The sequence below is a fragment of the Coturnix japonica genome, unplaced genomic scaffold (genome assembly GCF_001577835.2).
Source record: "Coturnix japonica isolate 7356 unplaced genomic scaffold, Coturnix japonica 2.1 chrUnrandom512, whole genome shotgun sequence".
Classification (NCBI taxonomy): domain Eukaryota; kingdom Metazoa; phylum Chordata; class Aves; order Galliformes; family Phasianidae; genus Coturnix; species Coturnix japonica.
Genome location: NW_015439900.1, coordinates 42,443 through 49,066, shown reverse-complemented (window position 1 = coordinate 49,066; position 6,624 = coordinate 42,443). Strand labels below are relative to the sequence as shown.

General features: G+C 55.3%; 1 protein-coding gene across 1 annotated transcript in view; it reads left to right on the top strand.

Annotated features, from left to right (window-relative positions):
- The window catches only part of LOC107307219 (uncharacterized protein DDB_G0271670-like), a 34,408-nt gene extending 31,289 nt beyond the window's left edge, over window positions 1-3,119 (top strand). The window contains exon 2 of the mRNA XM_015850697.2: window positions 2,017-3,119. The gene's annotated coding sequence lies outside the window, so the exon portion shown is untranslated. The remainder of the gene's footprint in view (window positions 1-2,016) is intronic.
- The last annotated feature ends 3,505 nt before the right edge of the window (window positions 3,120-6,624 follow it).

The following is a 6,624-nucleotide window of genomic DNA, read 5'->3' as shown; positions in this document are numbered from 1 at the left end:
CCCATATACGAACACATAAATCCACTTCGCACACCATCAGATCTGACTCCCATCAGATCCACGCCTGCTCTCCGCCTGGACCCAAGATCGACCATAGACCCACCTAACCCATTAGATCTGGACCCATAGACCCTGACCCATAGATTGACCCATAGATCCCACCTCTCTGGACCCCATTAGACCCACACCCATATAATCTGACCCATAAGATCCACCTATGCACCCAGATCTGACCCATAGATACACCCGGACCCATTAGATTGACCCATATATGACCCATACATTCACCACCATTAGATCCACCTGGACTAGAATACCCAGACACCCATAATTCCCCCATATATATACCTGGAACCCATACACTTGACCAGTAATAGACCCATTAACAATCAACCCCATACATACTAACCCATAATACTGACCCACACCTGGACCATTAATCCACGCTCGGAACCCATAGATCTGACCCAAGACCCACCTGACCCCACACAGACTCTGACCACATAACCCACGGACCCATAGGATCTGACCCATAAACCCACCTGACCCATAGATCTGACCCATAAGAATTACTACCCATCACATCCAACCCCAGTAATCACCCCATAGATCTGACCACACCTGGACCCATAGATCCACCTGACCCATCAGATGTCTGGACCCCCACAAACAGACCAGTCTCTGGACCCATACCGACCCATTTTTATAATACCTGACCCATAGATCCAACCTGCACCCTAGATCTGAACCATAGATACACCCGACCAATAAACCCACACAGACACGCTACCTAATCTGACCCAATAGACCCACCCTACGCTCTCATAGATACCACATAGAATTCCAACCTGGACCCCACACATTGCCCCATAGAAACCCTGACCACACAGATTGACCGCCATGAGCCCACCTGGACCGCATAGAACCATAGATCCACCTGACCCATAGAACCCAACCCATATACTGACCCTACATAGATCCACCTGCACCCATAGATCTGACCCATAATTACACCCGAACCCATCTGACACGAGTTACCATAATCATGACCTACATTCAGCCCATAGATCCACCTGGACCTCATCAGATATACCCAGACCCATATGATTGCCCCATAATATACCTTGACCCCATAGGCTGACCCATAACGGACCCACACACACCCCATAGATACAACCCATAGATCTGGACCCACCGAGCGCGTGGAGCCCCATAGAAGTCCACAGCCTGACCCATCAGATCTGCCCATAAACCCACCTGGAACCCTAGACGTACCCATAATCCACCTGACCCACACATTGCCCATAGATAGACCTGGACCCACAGACTTGACCCACTACATCCACCTGCCACCCATAGATCTGACCCATAATACACCCGGACCCAGTAAATTGACCCCACACAGAACCGCACCCAAGATCTGACCACATATGGACCCAATAGATCCAACCCATACACGCCCCATAGATCCACCTGAACCCATATACTGACCCAGTAGATCCCCGCTGACCCCATAACCCAAACCCAAATACTGACTCCAATCAGATCCACCGTGACACCCATAATCTTGACCCATAGATACACCCCCACCCCATAGATTGACCCACACCAGGACACGGACCATAGTCCAGGTATATCTATGGGGCAATCTATGGGTCTGGGTATATCTATGGGTCCAGGTGGATCTATGGGGTGATGTATGGGTCATATCTATGGGTCAGTCTATGGGTCCGGGTGTATGTATGGGTCCCTATGAGAGTCTCGCCGTGGGGCAGGCTGACCCTATAACCCGCAGCGCCGCTGTGCCCCATAACAAGCCCAAGAGCGCGTGGAGGAGCCGCATCCATCCCTCCATCCATCCCTCCATCCATTTAGATGGGGCCGGTAGGTTGTGGGGCAGCGCCGTGGGGCAGGAGCCGCTGGAGGCCGACATGTGGGGCACTGAGACCCATTGGCCCCATTGCCCCCATTGCCCCCCATTATCCCCCCCCTCACCCCACATCTCTTCTTTTACAGCTGCAATGTGGACAACGGCCCCGCCCCCTTCTTAAGCCACGCCCCCTTTCCCCGTAGGCTCCGCCCCCTTTGCCTTTAAGCCCCGCCCCCTTCATTAACCCCTTCTTTATTAAACCCCTATCCTTTAAGCCACGCCCCCTTTGCCTTTAAGCCCCGCCCCCTTCATTAACCCCTTCTTTATTAAACCCCCTATCCTTTAAGCCCCGCCCCCTTTTCCTTTAAGCCCCGCCCCTTTCTTCCTTTAAGCCCCACCCCCTTCGTTAAGCCTTGCCTCCTTTTCCTTTAAGCCCCGCCCCATTCGTCTCTATGCCCCTCCCCTTCATTAACCATCGCTTAACGCCACGCCCCCTTTCCTAAGCCCCGCCCCCATTGAGCCCTTCTTTATTTAGCCCCGCCCCCTTTCTCCTTAAGCCCCTCCCCCTTCGCTGATCCCCTTCATTAAGCCCCACCTCCTTTTCCTTCAAGCCCCGCCCCCTCATTGACCACTTCCTTAAGCCACGCCCCTTTCCTTTAACCCCGCCCCTTCATCAACCCCTTAAGCCCCGCCCCCTCTTAAACCCCGCCCCTTTTAGTCACCCCCCTTCAAGCCCCGCCCCCTTCATTAACATATTGACACCTGCTGCCTTTAAGCCACGCCCTCTTTCCTTTAAGCTCCGCCCACTTCATCTTTAACCCACCCCCTTTTCCATTTAAGCCACGCCCCCTTCCTTAAGCTCCTCCCCCCTTAAGCCCCGCCCATTTCATTATCCCCGTGCTTTCTTAAGCCCCTCCCCTTCTTCCTTAAGCCCCGCCCCCTTTCAACTCCCTAAGCCCCGCCCCCTTTCTCACCTGAAGCTCCACCCCCATTCCTGAGACCACACCCCCCTTTTCCCTTCAACCAATCAACACCCCCCTTTCTTGCCTTAAACCCCGCCCCCTTTCCTGTGACCACGCCCCCTCTTTGTAGACCACGCCCCCTTTCGTAGCCCCGCCCATTTTCTTCTTGGCCCCGCCCCCTTTTCCTCCAGCCAATCAACGCCCCCCATCTCGCCTTAAGCCCCGCCCCCCTTTGTGGCCCCGCCCTCTTTCCCCGCGTGTTTTACATATAAAGAAATGAGGCTCAATCAGGTGGGCGTGGTCTGTGGGGGGCGGGGCTCGATTTGATTGGTGGGGCTTAAGGGGGCGGGGCTTATATTGTGGGTGGGGCTTAAAGGGGGCGGGGCTTAAATGGGAGGGACTTGTTTTGATTGGTTGGGCTTAAAGGAGGTGGGGTTTATAGGGAGGGGGCGGGGCTTAAATGGGAGGGGCTTGTTTGATTGATGGGGCTTAAAGGGGGCGGGGCTTACAGGGTGGGTGGGGCTTGATTTGATTTGGTGGGGCTAAAGGGGGGCTTATAGGGTGGGTGGGCTTAAGGGGCGTGGCTTTAACGGGTGAGGGGCTTGATTTTGGTGGGGCTTGGTAAAAGGGGCGGGGCTTATAGAGTGGGCGGGGCTTAAGTTGGTGGGGGGCGAGCTTAAAACGGCGGAAGGGGCTTGATTGTGTGGGCTTAAAGGGAGGGGCGGCTGAAATTGGGGGGTCTTGATTTGATTGGTGGGGCTTAAAAGGGGGCGGGGCTTAAAAATGCGGAGGGGCTTGATTAGATTGGTGGGGCTTAAGGAGGCGGGGCTTAAAGGGAGGTGGGCGGGGCTTAAGTGGGTGGGGGTGGAGAGTGGGACCCCCCCCCCCAATTGGGATCTATGGGGCTGTTCTGCCCCATAAGTGCCATTACTGCCCCATATCTGCCCTATATCCACCCCATAACTGCCCCTGTTGCTCCATAAGTGTCCTTGTTGCCCCATAAGTGCCACCACTGCCCCATATCCACCCCATAAGTGCCCCTATTGCCCCATAAGTGCCGCTATTGCCCCATAACTGCCCTATATGTGCCCCATAATTGCCCCTGTTGCCCCATAACTGGCCCTACTGCCCCATATCTGCCCCATAAGTGCCACTGTTGCCCCATAAGTGCCACTACTGCCCCATAACTGCCCCATATCCACCCCATAACTGCCCCTGTTGCCCCATAAGTGACACTGCTGCCCCATATCTGCCCCGTATCCACCCCATAACTTCCCCTGTTGCCCCATAAGTAACACTACTGCCCCATAACTGCCCCATATCCACCCCATAACTGCCCCTATTGCCCCACAACTGCCCCTGTTGCCCCACAACTGCCCCTATTGCCCCATAACTTCCCCAGTTGCCCCATAAGTAACACTACTGCCCCATATCTGCCCCACAACTGCCCCTCTTGCCCCACAACTGCCCCTATTGTCCCATAACTTCCCCTGTTGCCCCATAAGTAACACTACTGCCCCATAACTGCCCCATATCTGCCCCACAACTGCCCCTGTTGCCCCATAAGTAACACTACTGCCCCATAACTACCCCATATCTGCCCCATAACTGCCCCTGTTGCCCCATATCTGCCCCATAAGTGCCTTATATCTACCCCATAAGTGCCCCATATCCACCCCATAACTGCCCCTGTTGCCCCATAACTGCCCCATATCCACCCCAGAACTGCCCCTATTGCCCCATATACACCCCATATCTGCCCCTATTGCCCATATCTGCCCCTATTGCCCCACAACTGCCCTTTCTGCCCCACATGTGCCCCCCAACTGCCCCCCATTGCCCCACATCAGCTCGGATCGCCGCCTGGACCCCCCCCCAAATGGATCCACAGCGCAGGAGGAGCCACCCCGGTACCCCACAACCACCCCACAACCACCACATGGGACCCCCCTATGGGACCCACATCTCCCCATGGGACCCCCAAGTCCCCTTGGACCCCATTATGGGACCCACATCTCCCCATGGGACCCCCCTATGGGACCCACATCTCCCCATGGGACCCCCAAGTCCCCTTGNTCCCCTTGGACCCCATTATGGGACCCACATCTCCCCATGGGACCCCCCTATGGGACCCACATCTCCCCATGGGACCCCCAAGTCCCCTTGGAACCCCCTTATAGGACCCACATCTCCCCATGGGACCCCCAAGTCCCCTCGGGACCCCCCTATGGGACCCACATCTCCCCATGGGACCCCCAAGTCCCCTCTATGGGACCCACATCACCCCATGGGACCCCCAAATCCTATTGGGACCCCTTTATAGGACCCACATCACCCCATGGGACCCCCTTATGGGACCCACATCTCCCCATGGGACCCCCAAGTCCCCCCTATGGGACCCCTATAGGACCCACATCTCCCCATGGGACCCCCAAGTCCCCCCTATGGAACCCCCAAGTCCCCTTGGGACCCCTTTATGGGACCCACATCTCCCCATGGGACCCCCAAGTCCTATTGGGACCCCCTTATGGGACCCACATCTCCCCATAGGACCCTCTTATGGGACCCACATCTCCCCTTGGGACCCCCAAGTCCTATTGGGACCCTCTTATGGGACCCACATCTCCCCATGGGACCCCTAAACCCTATTGGGACCCCCATATCAAACCCTCTGGTCCTATTGGGACCCCAAACCCTATTGGGACCCTATTGGGACCCCCCATGGGACCCCAAACCCTATTAAGACCCCGGACCCTATTGGGATCCCAGACCCTATTGGGACCCCCATATTTAACCCCAAGACCCTATTAAGACCCCAGACCCTATTGAGACCCTAAACCCTATTGGGACCCCAAACCCTATTGGGACCCCCATGGGACCCCCAGACCCTATTAAGACCCCAGACCCTATTGAGACCCCCAACCCTATTGGGACCCCAAATCCTATTAAAGACCCCAGACCCTATTAAGACCCCCCCAAACCATATTGGGACCCCAAACCCTATTAAGACCCCAAACCCTATTGGGACCCCAATGGGACCCCCTGACCCTATTAAGACCCCAAACCCTATTGGGACCCCAGACCCTATTGGGACCCCAAACCCTATTGGGACCCCAAATCCTATTAAAGACCCCAGACCCTATTAAGACCCCCCCAAACCTTATTGGGACCCCAAACCCTATTGGGACCCCAGACCCTATTGGGACCCCCATATAAAGACCCCCACAGACCCTATTAAAGACCCCAAACCCTATTAAGACCCCAAACCCTATTGGGACCCCAAATCCTATTAAAGACCCCAGACCCTATTAAGACCCCCCCCAAACCTTATTGGGACCCCAGACCCTATTGGGATCCCCATATAAAGACCCCCACAGATCCTATTAAAGACCCCAGACCCTATTAAGACCCCAAACCCTATTGGGGCCCCAATGGGACCCCCAGACCCTAATAAGACCCCAACCCTATTGGGACCCCAAACCCTATTGGGACCCTTAAACCCTATTAGGACCCCAAACCCTATTAAGACCCCCCACAAACCTTATTGGGACCCCAATGGGACCCCAAACCCTATTAAGACCCCAAACCCTATTGGGACCCCCATATTAAGACCCCCCCAGACCCTATTAAAGACCCCAAACCTTATTGGGACCCCAAATCCTATTAAAGACCCCAGACCCTATAAAGACCCCAAACCCCATTAATGAGGCTTCAGGAATAGACCAACGTGTAGAGCTTTATTTTATAGGGTCGGGGGGGGGGTTATGGGATCCTTATGGGGTTATGGGGGGG